Source organism: Balaenoptera acutorostrata, chromosome 9, assembly GCF_949987535.1.
Source record: "Balaenoptera acutorostrata chromosome 9, mBalAcu1.1, whole genome shotgun sequence".
NCBI classification, from domain to species: domain Eukaryota; kingdom Metazoa; phylum Chordata; class Mammalia; order Artiodactyla; family Balaenopteridae; genus Balaenoptera; species Balaenoptera acutorostrata.
The window spans coordinates 59,660,678-59,677,041 of NC_080072.1; positions in this window are offsets into that span (position 1 = coordinate 59,660,678).

The following is a 16,364-nucleotide window of genomic DNA, read 5'->3' on the forward strand; positions in this document are numbered from 1 at the left end:
AGCCAAAAATAAATAAATAAACAAATACTTTAAAATAAAAAGGTTGCCAGGAACTATGTTTTCTTATGATCCCTCTAAATGTTTAAGAGTTAAGTAAATCTTGGAATTTCTGTTCAGGATAAACTTCTTTACATATGTTAACATTCCAGCACTGAGCCTGGTGTTTTGTTTTACACAAGATTAAAAACAAAACAAAAGAAAACACTTCTCTTAAGGCTTTTATTTAAATTTGGAGCTAGTTTGTAAGGATGCCCCTCTCCTCGATGAACCATGCCTCCCAGACTCATGTCTTTGTATAGCCTGATCTCTTTAGATCTAGGCTGGCCCCTTGACTTGTTCTTGACCAGTAGGATCCAGGAGTGATGTGCTGTGATTCAAAGACTAGAACTTAAGAAGCCTTGCAGCTTCTGCTTGTCTCTTCTTATGAAACTTTATACAATTCCATTTAATCTTTTCACATTCCTATGAATTAAGTATAAAACAGACAATATCCTAAAACCATGTATTACAATGAGGAACAAAACAAATAAGATGGCTGCTCTCAGAGGGCTCATGGTTTATTCCCTCTACACCATCTCTCCCAGGCATCCTTTTCCACTTCCCTGTGGCATTGCCTCATGAAGGTTAGACAGGACCTTAAAACTCCATACCTCACCTTGTGTACAGCCAGCTAGAATTCTCCCTAACCCAGGATTCTTCACCTTCTAGTACCCTTAGCATTTTGCTACTCATGACCAAATCAATCACCTTATAATACCATTTAATCTTGTCTCCTGTCAAGAAACCAAAGTGATACATCAGATGTGTCTATAGCCTTCATCAGGAATAGGTGAAGTTAGAAGGGGTTGATTGACTAAGAACCACTGGAATCCACTGAGGTTGTCAGTGAGGTTAGGATAGTAGGCGTCATTTAGCATAAGAACTAAAAAAGTTGGGAGACAGAGTATACGGTCTGGATTTGATACAACAGAATAGAGAAGTCCCCATGATGAGCAGGTCCAGGTCCAGAGGATACCCAAGAAGAATGTGGGGGCTTCCCTGGTGGTGCAGTGGTTGAGAATCCGCCTGCCAATGCAGGGGACACGGGTTCGAGCCCTGGTCTGGGAAGATCCCACATGCCGTGGAGCAGCTGGGCCCGTGAGCCACAACTACTGAGCCTGTGCGTCTGGAGCCTGTGCTCCGCAACAGGAGAGGCCGTGACAGTGAGAGGCCCGCGCACCGCGATGAAGAGTGGCCCCCGCTTGCCACAACTAGAGAAAGCCCTCGCACAGAAATGAAGACCCAACACAGCCAAAAATAAATAAATAAATTAATTAATTAAAAAAAAAAAAGAATGTGGATGAAGTTAAGTGGGACCAATGCCATTGAAATTTGGAAAGTTTAGGAGGTGATAACAGGATGCTGTGTGTGCTATCCACTAATAAATATGTCTTTGTAAAAAAGCCCTATATGATGACAAGACTTGGGGTGTAGAGTAAAATTATGAGTCAAGTACCGGGTGTCTCTGTTGAGTATGGGGAAATGACCAGGAAGACAGTAGATAACCCTGGAAGATATCCTAGATGGTAAAGTAAAATTAGCTTTGAAGGAGGGTGGAGAAGCAATCAGTTAGGAGAATCTCTGTGAAACTAGAAGGATTTGAGCCTCTTTACCCTCAGGCCTGGGATGTTTGCTCACTAGATGCAAAGAACTAGATTGGGATGTAGCAGGAAAAAGTAGCCATCAATTAGCCGTGGAGGGAACTTCCTGAGGGGATAAAACATTTCCCCAGAATCGGAGCCTACAGAGCAGTGTTAATGGTACATAGATGATTTTTTCCTCCACACAAAACAGATTTTCACTGTCACTTTCTTGAGCACACTTATGGAAATTCAGTTTCACAATCACCGTTTACATGAAAAAGAACCCCAAAAAACCAAAACAAGAATCTTTGAGGGAAAACAAAGTAATTGTTATTATCGCCAAGCCATTGATTCTTGGTATTTTTAGTCGCTAGTTATTACTAAGGTGGCTACCCTGTGATTTTGCCCATTGTCCTACCTCCTGTCAATTTTGCTGACATTTCTGTCTTCAATATATCCATCATTAGAAGGCATAAAATAGAAAAGAAAGAGCGAAGCAACAATGTTACTATGTGTTGTCTACTTCTTGATATATTCCTTTCAGATCTGTGGTCTAATTTGTTTCTTGTAATAAGCCTGAAACCTTACAAGCACAAGTCACTGGGTGAGATTTTTTGAAACAGACTACCCCGGCCCCAGAGATGATGCTGCAGTAGGTCTGGGGTAAAGCCAGAGAATTTGCGTTTCTAACAACTTCCCAGGTTAAGTTAATGTTGCCAGTCCAGGAACCCCACTTGGAGAACCACTGCTGAATAGACTGCAGGGGCTATGTGAACAAATCTAATTACGTAGCCTTAGGCAAGATATTTAAACTCTTTGACTCAGTTTCTTTATCAGCAATAGAGGAACATAAACAATAACTTCCTCTGGACACGGTTACAATGATTAAAGGAATTAATGCATGTGAAATCTCTTTGTTAAGCAAAGGCCGTAAAATATTAATTTAAATTCCCTCTATTTTAAAGTGGGAAATTCAAGAGGAAAATTCGATTAATTTTTTAAATGTGAATTATGTGTTAATTGAGAAGGGTAGGAAAAGGGCACTGAAATTAGATCCCAATTTTCAGACTCTAAGTTCAATGATTTCTTTCCATAATCCCTAAACAAACACATACGCTGAATGTAAGTAGCTCATATAAAAATATTTGATTCTGCTATTACTCTATCATTTATTTATTTACTGTTTTTACTTCACCAAATGACTGAAGACTTCCACATTTTCAATCACTAGCCTATTCTCCTTACGGAGACTCCGGATTTATACAGTCAACTGCCCTACTTGATTCAACTGGCTACTCTTAACTATTTCACACAGACCTTAAAACAATTTTAAAAATTCAAATTCTTGATATTCTTCCCCACTTCCATACCTAGACTCCCCCACCTCTTCTTCTTTTTTTTTTTTTAATTATTAGCACCTTTAATTATTGTTTATTTATTTATTTATTGGGCTGTGTTGGGTCTTCGTTTCTGTGCGAGGGCTTCCTCTAGCTGTGGCAAGCAGGGGCCACTCTTCATCGCGGTTTGCGGGCCTCTCACTGTAGCGGCCTCTCTTGTTGCGGAGCACAGGCTCCAGACGCGCAGGCTCAGTAGTTGTGGCTCACGGGCCTAGTTGCTCTGCAGCATGTGGGATCTTCCCAGACCAGGGCTCGAACCCGTGTCCCCTGCATTAGCAGGTAGATTCTCAACCACTGCGCCACCAAGGAAGCCCTCCCACCTCTTCTTAACTGCTCAAGCCAATTTCCTTTCCCTCATATCTCTCATTTATCCATTAGTCAGCAAGTACCTGCCACCATCCTATCTCCCCTGAAATACTACAATAGTCTCTCACATGGTGTCCATATTTCTGCTTGTTGTCACTGAAGCAGTCAGAGTTATCTTTTAAATAGGTGGTGTTAGGTGATGTTTCTCTCTTTTTATTAACAATCTTCAAAAGCTTCCCATTGAAGTCAGAATACAATCCACACTCTTTCCCATGGTCATCGGGTCCTGCCTGCCTACTCACCAACTCCTTGTTGGACCACTTTGCCCTCTTGCTCACCACCTTCTCATCATTTTGCATTTCTTTCTCTGTTTATCCTAAAGCATTATTTTTTACTGTTTTTTAAAGTAATAAGTAATAATATTTGATAAGTGCAAAAGAATATAAATGACAAGTATATGTCATTAAGTAATAAACACAAATGAACCCACCACACTATTTAAGAAATAGACCCTTTGCTCTTTCTTTACATTTCTCCTTATCCAAATTGTTCATCCCCACACCATCACCACTCTCAGAATTTTTCTAAATTTTTTGTTTATAATGTCATTGCTAAAAAAGTTTTTACCATATCTATATCTATATTTATATCTGTATCTATATCTATATGTCTATATCTATACCTATATTTATGTTGTTTGCTTGGTTTTAAGCTTTATAAAAATGGTGTTGCGTGGTAAGTAATCTTCAGCAATTTGCTGTTTACCTTACACTTTTTATTCCTAAAGTATATCCATTTTGTTGCAGTCGCTATCAATCTCTCATTTCCTCTGCAGATAATATTCCATTGTGTGAGTATACTACAACTTATTATACAGCAACTCATTTTGTTGTTGATGGACATTTGGGTTGTTTCTACTTTGTATGAACAATGCTGCTATAGGCTTCTCTTTTTTGCATATTTCTCTGGTGCATAGAGGTAAGGATCTATGCCTAGAATTGTAATTGCTGCATTACGAAGAAAGCAAAAGTTCTTTACACAATGGTGCCAAATTGTTTTCCAAATGGTTCTGTCAATGTGCACTCCCATAGCAGTATATGAGTTCCCTTTAAATCCCAGATATTTCAACCCTTGGTATATTAGAATTCTTAATTTTTGCCAGTTTAGTAGGTACAAATTAGTATCGCAGTTTAGTCATAAATTATGTTTCCCTTTAATAATAAGATAAGATTGGGCATATTGTGTGTGTGTGTGTGTGTGTGTGTGGTAAAAAATGCATGACATGAGATTCACCCTCTTAACAAAATTTTGTGTGCAATACATAATTGTTATACAGTAGATCTCTAGAATTTTTCATCTTTCATGAATGAAACCCTATACCCATTGAACAGCAACTTCCCATTTTCCTCTCCATCCAGCCCTGGCACCAACAATTCTGCTATCTGCTTCTATAAATTTGACTATTTTGGATAGTTCATATAAGTGGAATCATGCAGTATCTGTCCTTCTGTGACATTTCATTTAGTACAATGTCTTAAAGGTTCATCCATGTTGTCACATGTTTCAGGATTACCTTCATTTTTAAAGCCAAATAACAGTCCATTGAATACATAAGCCACATTTTCTCTAACAATTTATCCACTGATGGACATCTTGGAAATCTTGGCTATTATAAATAGTGCTGCAATGAACAAAAGACTGATAATATCTCTTCAAGATTCTGATATCAATTTTTTTTTAACATCTTTATTGGAGTATAATTGCTTTACAATGGTGTGTTAGTTTCTGCTTTATAACAAAGTGAATCAGTTATACATATACATATGTCCCCATATCTCTTTCCTCTTGCATCTCCCTCCCTCCCACCCTCCCTATCCCACCCCTCTAGGTGGTCAAAAAGCACCGAGCTGATCTCCCTGTGCTATGCGGCTGCTTCCCACTAGCTATCTATTTTATATTTGGTAGTGTATATATGTCCATGCCACTCTCTCACTTTGTCCCAGCTGACCCTTCCCCTTCCCCGTATCCTCAAGTCCATTCTCTAGTAGGTCAGCGTCTTTATAACCATCTTGCCCCTAGGTTCTTCGTGCCCTTTTTTTTTTTTTTTTTAACATTCCATATATATGTGTTGGCATATGGTATTTGTTTTTCTCTTTCAGACTTACTTCACTCTGTATGACAGACTCTAGGTCCATCCACCTCACTACAAATAACTCAATATTGTTTCTTTTTATGGCTGAGTAATATTCCATTGTATATATGTGCCACATCTTCTTTATCCATTCATCTGTTGATGGACACGTAGGTTGCTTCCATGTCCTGGCTATTGTAAATAGAGCTGCAATGAACATTTTGGTACATGACTCTTTTTGAATTATGGTTTTCTCAGGGTATATGCCCAGTAGTGGGATTGCTGGGTCATATGGTAGTTCTATTTTTAGTTTTTTAAGGAACCTCCATACTGTTCTCCATAGTGGCTGTATCAATTTACATTCCCACCAACAGTGCAAGAGTGTTCCCTTTCCTCCACACCCTTTCCAGCATTTATTGTTTGTAGATTTTTTGATGATGGGCATTCTGACCTGTGTAAAATGATATCTCATTGTAGTTTTGATTTGCATTTCTCTAATGATTAATGATGTTGAGCATTCCTTCATGTGTTTGTTGGAAATCTGTATATCTTCTTTGGAGAAATGTCTATTTAGGTCTTCTGCCCATTTTGGGATTGGGTTGTTTGCTCTTTTGATATTGAGCTGCATAAGCTGCTTGTAAATTTTGGATATTAATCCCTTGTCAGTTGCTTCATTTGCAAATATTTTCTCCCATTCTGAGGGTTGTCTTTTGGTCTTGTTTATGGTTTCCTTTGCTGTGCAAAAGCTTTTAAGTTTCATTAGGTCCCATTTGTTTATTTGTGTTTTTATTTCCATTTCTCTAGGAGGTGGGTCAAAAAGGATCTTGCTGTGATTTATGTCATAGAGTGTTCCGCCTATGTTTTCCTCTAAGAGTTTGATAGTGTCTGGCCTTACATTTAGGTCTATAATCCATTTTGAGTTTATTTTTGTGTATGGTGTTAAGGAGTGTTCTATTTCATTCTTTTACATGTAGCTGTCCAGTTTTCCCAGCACCACTTATTGAAGAGGCTGTCTTTTCACCACTGTATATTCTTGCCTCCTTTACCAAAGATAAGGTGACCATATGTGTGTGGGTTTATCTCTGGGCTTTCTATCCTGTTCCATTGATCTATATTTCTGTTTTTGTGCCAGTACCATACTGTCTTGATCACTGTAGCTTTCTAATATAGTCTGAAGTCAGGGAACCTGACTCCTCCAGCTCCTTTTTGCTTTCTCAAGATTGCTTTGGCTATTTGGGGTCTTTTGTGTTTCCATACAAATTGTGAAATTTTTTGTTCTAGTTCTGTGAAATATGCTGCTGGTAGTTTGATAGGGATTGCATTGAATGTGTAGATTGCTTTGGGTAGTAGAGTGATTTTCACAATGTTGATTCTTCCAGTCCAAGAGCATGGTATATTTCTCCATCTATTTGTATCATCTTTAATTTCTTTCATCAGTGTCTTATAATTTTCTGCATACAGGTCTTTTGTCTCCATAGGTTGGTTTATTCCTAGACATTTTATTCTTTTTGTTGCAATGGTAAATGGGAGTGTTTTCTTAATTTCACTTTCAGATTTCTCATCATTAGTGTATAGGAATGCAAGAGATTTCTGTGCATTAATTTTGTATCCTGCTACTTTACCAAATTCATTGATTAGCTCTAGTTTTCTGCTAGCATCTTTAGGATTCTCTATGTATACTACCCTGTCATCTGCAAACAGTGACAGCTTTACTTCTTCTTTTCCGATTTGGATTCCTTTTATTTCTTTTTCTTCTCTGATTGCTGTGGCTAAAACTTCCAAAACTATGTTGAATAAAAATGGTGAGAGTGGGCAACCTTGTCTTGTTCCTGATCTTGGAGGAAACGGTTTCAGTTTTTAACCATTGAGGACAATGTTGGCTGTGGGTTTGTTATATATGGCCTTTATTATGTTGAGGAAAGTTCCCTCTATGCCTACTTTCTGGAGGGTTTTTATCATAAATGGGTGTTAAATTTTGTCAAAAGCTTCCTCTGCATCTATTGAGATGCTCATATGGTTTTTCTCATTCAGTTTGTTAATATGGTGTATCACATTGATTGATTTGCGTATATTGATGAATCCTTGCATTCCTGGGATAAACCCCACTTGATCATGGTGTATGATCCTTTTAATGTGCTGTTGGATTCTGTTTGCTAGTATTTTGTTGAGGATATTTGCATCTATGTTCATCAGTGATACTGGACTGTAGTTTTCTTTCTTTGTGACATCTTTGTCTGATTTTGGTATCAGGGTGATGGTGGCCTTGTAGAATGAGTTTGGGAGTTCCTCCCTCTGCTATATTTTGGAAGAGTTTGAGAAGGATAGGTGTTAGCTCTTCTCTAAATGTTTGATAGAATTCGCCTGTGAAGCCATCTGGTCCTGGGCTTTTATTTGTTGGAAGATTTTTAATCACAGTTTCAATTTCAGTGCTTGTGATTGGTCTGTTCATATTTTCTATTTCTTCCTGGTTCAGTCTCGGCAGGTTGTGCATTTCTAAGAATTTGTCCGTTTCTTCCAGGTTGTCCATTTTATTGGCATATAGTTGCTTGTAATAATCTCTCATGATCCTTTGTATTTCTGCAGAGTCAGTTGTTACTTCTCCTTTTTCATTTCTAATTCTGTTGATTTGAGTCTTCTCCCTGTTTTTCTTGATGAGTCTGGCTAATGGTTTATCAATTTTGTTTATCTTCTCAAAGATCCGCTTTTAGTTTTATTGATCTTTGCTATCATTTCCTTCATTTCTTTTTCAATTATTTCTGATCTGATCTTTATGATTTCTTTCCTTCTGCTAACTTTGGGGTTTTTTTGTTCTTCTTTCTCTAATTGCTTTAGGTGTAAGGTTAGGTTGTTTACTTGAGATGCTTCTTGTTTCTTAAGGTAGGATTGTATTGCTATAAACTTCCCTCTCTGATGTCAATTCTTTCAAATAAGTTCCCAGAAATGTTGGATCATACGGTAGTTCTATTTTCAGTTTGGGAGGTGGTGGGAATCTCCATACAGTTTTCCATGGCAGATTTACCAGTTTGCCTTCCCATGAGCAGTGCATACGTGTTCCAGTTTCTCCACGTCCTTGCCAATATTTGTTGTAGTTTTTTGTTTTTTGTTTTTTTAATAGTCATCCTGAAACGTGTAATGTGATATCTTACTGTGGTTCTGATTTCCATTTCCTTGATGATTAGTGACATTGAGCATCTTTTTATATACCTGCTGGCCATTTGTATGTTTTCTTTGAAGAAATTCAAGTCCTTAGCCAATTTTTAAACTGGGTTATTAGTAATTTTGCTATTGAGTTACAGGAGTTCCTTATGTATTGTGGAAATTAACCCCTTATCAGATATATGATTTGTATACATTTTCTTCCATTCCGTAGGTTGCCTTTTCACTCTGTTAGTTGGATATCCAGTTTTCTTGGCACCATTTGTTGAAGGTACTATCCTTTCCTCATTGTGCAGTTTGGTATCCTTGTTGAAGATCATTTGACTGTATATATATGAGTTTATTTCTGGGTTCTCTATTCTGTTCCCCTGATCTATATGCCTGTCTTTATACTAGTACCATACTGTTTTAATTACTGTAGGCTTGTAATATGCTTTGAAGTCAGGAAGTGTGAGGCCTCCAACTTTATTCTTCTTTCTCAAGACTGTTGTGGCTATTTGGGGTCATTTGTGAAACCATATGAATTTTAGGATTTTTAAAAAATTTCTAAACAAAATGCCAATGGTATTTTGATAAATATTGCATTGTATCTACAAATTACTTTGTGTAGTGTGGGTATTTTAGCAATATTAAGTCTCAAATCGATGAACACAGGGTGCTTTCCATTTATTTGTATTACCTTTAATTTCTTTCAGCAATGTTTTTTAGCTTTCAGTGTACAATTCTTCCACTTGTTTATTCCTAAGTATTTTATTATTTTTGATTCTATTGTAAATGGGATTGTTTTCTTAATTTCCTTTTGGGATTGCTCACTGTTAGCATATAGAGTAAAACTGACTTTTGTATGTTGATTTGTAGCCTGCAACCTTGCTTTCACCTATTTTAAAAATTCATTTATCAGTTCTAATAGTTATTTTGTTGAATCTTTAGAGCTTGCTACATATAAAATGATGCCATCTGCAACAAAATAATTTTACTCCTTACTTTCTGATTTGGATGCCTTTTATTTCTTTTTCTTACCTAATTACTCTGGTAAGAACTTCCAGTACTATGTCGAATAGAAGTGGTATGAGTGGGCATACTTGCCTTGTTCCTGATTTTAGAGGAAAAGCTTTTGGTTTTTCAACATTGAGTATGATGTTAGCTGTAGGTTTTTCATATATGGACTTTATTATATTGTTATTTCTGCTCTAATCTGTATTATTTTATTCCTTCTGCTAAATTTGGGCTTAGTTTGTTCTTCTTTTCTAGTTCCTTGAGGTGTAAACTTAGGTTATTTGAGATCTTTCTTCTTTTTTTAATGTTGATGTTTACCACTATAAGCTTCTTCTTAGTATTGCTTTAGCTGCATCCCATAAATTTGGGTATGTTGTATTTTCATTTCATTTGTATCAAGATAATTTCTATTTTCTTTTGCTCTCTTCTTTGATCCATTGGTTGTTTGAGAGTATTTGCACATATTCGTGAGTTTTCCAATTTTCCTATTGCTACTGATTCATACTTTCGTTTCATTGTGGTCAGAGAGATACTTGGTATGATTTCAGTCTTCAGAAAGGCTTTGTAAAGACTTGTTTTCTGACCTAACATGTGATCTCTACTGGAGAATATTCTCTGTGTGCTTGAGATGAATGTATATTTTGATGCTGTTGGGTAATATCCTGCATATGCCTGTTAGGTCCATTTTTATCTATAGTGTTGTTCAAGTCCTCTGTTCCCTTACTAATCTGTCTCAACACTGTACCTATTACTGAAAGTTGGGTATTGAAATCTCTTATTATTACTGTGTTGCTGTAAATTCTCCCTTCAGTTCTGTCAATGTTCGCTTCATATATTTGAATGCTCTGATGTTGGGTTCATATATATTTATAATTCTTATATCTTCCTGGTGAATTAACACTTTTATTCATTGTATAGTAACGTCCTTCTTTATCTCTTGTGACTACTTTGATTTGAAATCTATTTTGTCTGCTATCAGTATGGCCATTCCTGCTCTCTTATGATTACCATTATTACCATTTATATGGAATATCTTTTTACACCCTTTCACTTTTAGCCTACGTGTGTTTGGTAATATAAAGTGAGTCTCTTGTAGATAGCTAGATAACATAGAGTTGGATTTTGATCGGACAGTTTAATTAATTTACATTTCAAGTAATAACTGATAGGGAAGGACTTCCTATTGCCCCTTTGTTAATTTCTATCTGTCTTGTAGCTTTTTTGTCTCTCTTTTCCTTTATTGCTGTCTTATGTGTTTTGTTGATTTTTTTGTAGTGACATGCTTTTATTCTTTTCTCATTTTCTTTTCTGTATCTTCCATAGTTATTTTCTTTGTGGTTTTTTGGGGGACTTACATAAAACATCTTATAACAATCTATTTTAAGTTGATAACAAATTATGTACAAAAACTCTGCTTTTTTATTGCTCCTTTTCCCACACTTTATTGATATCACAAACTTCATCTTTTTATATTTTGCATCCATTAACCTTTTAATAGTTATTGTTATTGTTTATATGTTTGTGTTTTAACTTCTATGCCTGAATTATAAGTGATTTATGCACTGATATTACAGTATTATAATATTACAGTATTCTTTATTTGTCTGTATATTCACCTTTCTCAGCAAGCTTTATACATTCGAATGCTTTTGTGTTGCTGAGTAGTGTCTTTCTTTTCATTTCAACTGGAGGAACTCCTGTTAGCATTTCTTGTAAGGTGGGTCTAGTGTTGATGAACTCTTTTAGCTTTTGTTTTTCTGGAAAAAGACTTTATCTCTCCTTCATTTTTGAGGGAAATTTTACCAGGTTTAGTATTCTTGGTTGGCAGGGTTTTAAAATTTTTTTCTTCTTTCAGTACTTTGAATATATCATCCTACTTCCTCTGACCTGCAAGGTTTCTGCTGAGAAATCTGCTGTGTTATTGAGATTCCACTGTATATAATGAATTGCTTCTTTGCTTTTGGTTAAAAATCTATCTTTGTTTTGACTTTTGACAATTTGATTATAGTGCATCTCAGTGTGGACTTCTTTAGTTCATCTCAGTTGAAGTCCTCTGGGCCCCTTGAATCAGGATGTGTATTTCCTTCTCCAGATTTGGGAAGTTTTTAGCCATAATTTCTTCAAATAAGTTTGCTGCCCCTTCTCTCTCTCCTCTCCTTCTGACTCCCATAATGCCTATACTGATTCAGTTTATGATATTCCATAAGTCTTTTAGGCTTTCTTCACTCTTATTCATTTTGTTTTTTCTTTTTTAATCCTCTCACTGGGTAATTTCAAATGACCTATCTTTGGAGTAGCTGATCCCTTCTTCTGCTTGATCAAGTCTGTGGTTAAACACTTTTAGTGAATTTATAAATTCTGTTATTAGTTTCTTCAGTTCCAAAATTTTTGTTTGGTTCTTTTATATATTTTCTAACTCTTTGTTGATGTTATTACTTTGTTTGCATATCACTTTTCTTGAACTCACTGAGCATCTTTATGGTGATTATTTTGAACTTTTTGTCAGGTAATTCATATACCTCTGGTTCTTTAGAGTTGGTTTCTAGAAATTTATTTTTCTTTTCTTTGATTGGGCCACATTTCCCTGTTTCTTAATGTGCCTCTCACTTTGTTTTGCTATTCTTGCACTTGAAAAAAAACCCTGCCTCTCCAATCTTTATAGAGTGGCTTCTTAGAGAGAAAAACCTGTACCAATCAGCCCAGGTAGATATTCTGGGGGCCATTCAAACATTTTCTTTGGATGCATCTTTTCTAGACTTGTGCTAAATTCTCAGTTAGAGGGATTTGTCAGTTTCCTCTTACTTGCTCTCTCTGGTGTCTGTTTTTGCAGTACTGCAGGTCCTCTGGAGCTGCCCCAACCTACCCAGCTCTGATTTTCAGAGGCCCCCGGCTTCCAGAGTATGCTGGGCTCAGTCTCCACTCTGAGTCTGGTGAGACAGAAACCAGACATCCCTATGAAAACCCAGAACATTGAATACATATTCCACTCTTCTCTTCCACCCCGAGGGAGAAGCCATCAAGCTACATCAGCTTCTGTCCACTGTACTGCAGGCCCTCTGGAGCAACAGCAAGTCCCCAAGTTCTCTTTTGTTCTCTTGGAACCCCAGGCATCTAGAGTATGCTAGGTCCCCTCAGTGCTCCAAGGAAAGTGAGAAAGAAACTGGTCCTACAGCCAGTTCCCAGAAAATCTGAAACATTGGACAAATGCTTCAACATTTTCCCTTCCCAGGGAGATGCTTGGAGTTGGGAGTTTTCTTCCACTTGTTCCTTGCTGAATTTAGAGGAAGGACTATGGCAAGTGAATGCCATAAATTTTCCTACAGACTTGATCCAGCTGGTTCTATGCTTGCCTGGGATGCAGATGTCTCAACTGTTTTCTGGACTTCTCACAAATGGAACTGGTCTAGGTATTGTTGAATTGGTGTCTCTTTTGGAGGAAAGAGGGCATAGGACTTTCTATTCTGCCGTCACTGATGTCCAGGGTTAAGCCTCTTTTAGTATGTTTATTCAGCCTTAGTGTTCCTACTTCAGCAAAATGCTTGTTTATTTCTTTTTCCAATTCATTTAATATATACAAACCTCCATTTCCTCATCTATTAAATGCAGAAAAAACTTTTTATTTTCCTCACAACACAAGTATTTTACATAACTGAAATTTACTTTAAAACAATGGTTCCTGAACATCAATCTTTGGACAAGTGCCTAGTTAGCAGAGTCAGAATTGGATGAAGATGGAAGCAAGAAAGTGGTAAGATTCACTCTTAACCCAAATGTCCAGCCAACAGGTCTGGGGTGGAAGTGAGGACTAATGTGACAAGAATTTATATATATTTAAAACTCCTTATGTGATTTTCTTATAGCTAGCAAAGTTTAAGCCTCACAGCTCTATATGAATGCAAAGTGTATTTAGGTTGATGTTACTATCAATACTATTCAGAATGTAGAGCTGCAATGTAACTGCAGTGCTTGCAGAAATCAGAGTGGAGAGGTTATTGAAGATGTACTCTAAGGACCCTATATATTTCTGCACAGGTGACTTTAAAAATTCAAATCAGTGAGAGATAGTTTTTATGAATTTGTAGGATCAATGAATATATACTTCCTATCTGTAGATTTTTTATGGCCATGAAATAATTAGCACCTAGCACAATTCCTGGCATGTAGTAAGTCCTCCAGAAACGTTAGCTGAATTAATGAGCATGCTATTAAAATGTGGGAGCAGTTGTCTGAGATTAGCTGTCTGGGTAATAACACGGAAATTTAGCAAACTATCCATTTTTCCAATCAACAGACATGTCCTGTATGCCTTACATGTGCAAAGTATTTTGCTGGACTCTTGTTGGAAAGCAAATCTTGAAGGCATGAATCCAGCAGTTAACTAAGGAAGATAAGATGTGTGCCAAACAAAGCCTGTACAAAGTAGAAATAAGTGCCATGAGAGAGGTTGGATAAAGAACTGTGGGAGTCTACAGGAAGATAAGATTGCATCTGACTGGTGGATCAGGGAAAGCTTCCTGTAGAAGGTGGCCTTGGAGGAAAAATTTGAAGATGAGAAATTTCGAAAGAGATGGAGACTCAGAAAGCATTTCAGGATGAGGAGTAAGAATTAGCAAAAAACGTGTAGGTGATATATAGGGAAATAAAAAGACAGAGCTGCCCACAGACACACCTGATTCAAGATGAACAGAATTAATACCATTATAAAGGTACTTGCAAAGTGAGTAAGAATGTGGCTGGAGGGAGTGTGTTGATGTACTGACACAAAATAGATGGCTCCTCACATTGGGAAATGTGAGGAGAGTTTAATGAAGACATAGTTTCAAAGGTATGGCCAGGGGATATGGCAGTACCCTGGGGTTCATAATACCTGGGAGTGCTCACCACCACTCCCATCTCCACTCCATGGACCTGAAAGGGCCTGAGGAGAGAGTGGTTCTCCAGAGTGAAAGGGAGAATATTAGAGACAGAGAGAGAAAGAGAGAATATGAGGTGTCTTTGTAGGAACCACTGTAGGGAAATAAACGTCCCAGCCTCAGTCCCTTGCCTCCACCAAGTCTCTTGCCGGTCCTTTTCTTTGGCTGAAGCCTGAGCATATGTGCACATACTGAGGCCACCCATCCTTAGGGGCAGATAGGCATGTGTTGATGAAAATGATTGCAGTGTAAGAAGATGCCCCTAATTCTTACCATCTCATTATAAATCTATTCCTATTTCCTCTAGAATATCTCACAAAAATCCCCTCACTATAGATCATGCATTTTTGTCTTTTGCTCTTTAAATTACTTTTCAATCATAATTACTGTTATTACCAAAAATGACCACGCTTAAAATTAACTTGTGCCTTACTGGATACTTTGTGTGTACTTGTGGCCTAGTTTTCCAGTTGTTTGAAACCTCATAGCACTTCTTAATGACAACAAAGGGGAGGTAATTAGAACCCACCATCCATCACAAGTAGGAAGAATTTCAGATTATAGGATCATTATATGCATATAACAATGAACGGAATGTCCTCTGTACAGATGAGATAAACCACAAAACATCTCCTGGGAATCATGAAGAACATGGAATAATTCAAGGTCCCATTCATATGTCATACTAACTAGGATGCTAATGATTTCTGATACAGTAGGTAGGAGAATGTAGTTTCCACTGAGATATTTATGAACTGCTTTTCTTAGGGCAAGTCATTTACTTTGAATAGGACTATTGGTGGCTATGGTCTTAGGGAGCCCAACTCCCTTTTCTCTACCTCCTTTCAGTGACACAGTTTGTTAACCTGGCCACAGAAATGGGTGCATAACCCAGGCTGAGCCAATTCTAGACTGTCCCATCTCACAGCCATAGTGACCTTTGGCCTGGGCTTTTTTTTATGCAAGAGCAGGCAAAGAGAAGTCTGTCTATTACACTGCTTGGCTGAAAGGCTGGAAGAATATGACTGCAGCTGACAGCTCCCATGTCATGTGTCCCTTGTGGAGAGAGGAAGAACCATGAGAGGACACAGCCAATGTCCAGATAGGAGAGGAGAGAGGAAGCATGCCAAGGAAGCTGGGCCTGCCTCTTCCCTGGAGCTTCCCAAGATAGAGTTCGCTGCTTTCCTGCATCTCATCCTCAGATTCTATGAACCACCCACGTCTCCCTCCTGTAAATCTCTTTTGCTTAATCTGTGTAGAGTTGACTTTCTGATAATTTCAATTTAAAGAGTCCTGCCTAATATTGAATGGATCCTGCCAGGCCCTGCCAGCCTTTGGCATTTGCCCTTGCTCTTCCTCTTCCTTGGAATGTTCTCCCCAGAACCTTCATGGCTCCCTCCCTCTCCTCCTTCAGGTTGGATTCAAAGTGAGACCTCCTTCAGACCACCTTCTCAGTGAGGCCTCCCCTGGCCATTCTCTCTGAACTGCTCTCAGCACTTTACCATGCTTCCCTTATCAATATTGACTGTACTATGCACTTTACCGAATGACCTTTCTGATAATCTCTCTCCTGAACTAGAATGTAGGTAGGGATGGGATGTTTGACTGTTTTGTCCTCTGCATAAGCCCAGTGCCTAAAAAGGCATAGATGTAGATATCATAGATTAATATGTTTGTTAAGTGAAAAAAATGAATATTAAATACCTATTGTGTGCCAGACACTGTACCCAGAGCTTGACATGTGGAATTCTATGTAACTCATTTACTCTTTGCATTTTTTTGGTAAAGATGATATCACAGAAGTGACATATCATATTGACATCATCTAGTCATGAAGCCTTTC